This window comes from Lolium rigidum, chromosome 7, assembly GCF_022539505.1.
Source record: "Lolium rigidum isolate FL_2022 chromosome 7, APGP_CSIRO_Lrig_0.1, whole genome shotgun sequence".
NCBI lineage: Eukaryota > Viridiplantae > Streptophyta > Magnoliopsida > Poales > Poaceae > Lolium > Lolium rigidum.
This window is the reverse complement of record NC_061514.1, coordinates 183,189,158-183,190,383: the sequence shown is the minus strand read 5'-3', so window position 1 is coordinate 183,190,383 and position 1,226 is coordinate 183,189,158.

The following is a 1,226-nucleotide window of genomic DNA, read 5'->3' as shown; positions in this document are numbered from 1 at the left end:
CAATCTATGTTCAGAGTGAAAATATGTGATTATGGACTTCATTCGTTAAACCTGTCATCCGAGCACTTGCGCCATCTCCTTGTTGGAGGCGTCGGTTTTGTGCCATTGTTCTTGTCTTGATTAATTGGTTGGACCCGACACCCTGGGGCGACGATCCTTGTCCAGATAATGCTCCAGCTTGTACTTTCCTAGAAACGTTGCACAACCATGTACTTTTATTTTATGTCCCACCTTGTTACATCAACTTTAAGGTAATCATACTTGTGTGTATCTAAGAGTGCAAAGGTAGGAAAGATCAACCTTCTTTTTGAAAAGGAAAATTATACTGATGAAGCGCAGTGGGTACTAATTAATTTAGAGTCCCTTAGAGCATCCCAGCCGCCCCCATATAGCGTATGATGGTTGACGATTTTGTGTTGTATGGGGGTTCCGAGGCGCATGGCTGGGTGTGTCACCGAGCCACGGCCCCATACGCCCCCAATAGATAATTTGATAGAAACATGAAAATTCACAAATATGTTATTCAAAAGTAATAGTATTAAGTTTGGATGTGACTAATCATTATACAAGTTTTGATGAAGCATTCAACATAATATATGAACAAGTTAAACAAAGCAAATTCATAATTCTACAAGTTTTGAAGCACAATTCGTAACACATAAAACTAGGCGTTTTAATTTGAGCATCCACAAATGCTCCGCCAGATCGTTTTGCAGTTGGTGATGAGTATTTGCGTCTCAGATTTCTGAAAGCATGGCAAGAAAGGTAGCAAATGCAGCTTCCACCTAGCGATCAACATTTGCAAGAGGACTATGTGGGTGATACAGATCACTACATTCTCCCGCTCGGACTCAATGGTTACGTTGTGCATGATCACACATGCATTCATCACCTCCCACATCCGTTATTTCGACCAGGTAAGAGCGGGTACCATACATAGAAAATAGTTGTTGGAGCACACCAAATGCTTAGTCGAGATCCTTCCTGAAAGCCTCCTGGCATTGAGCAGGCCAAAATCTTTTCCCCACAACAACACGATTTGAGATTGTCTTTAGAAATGTTGACCATCTTGGATAGATGCCATCTGCCAGGTAGTATTCCTTGGTATACTCATGGCCATTAATCACATAGGTCACCGCTGGAGAATGGCCTTCAACAACCTTGGCAAACACATTCAAGCACTATAACACGTTGATGTCATTGTGAGATCCAACTATATCGAAGAA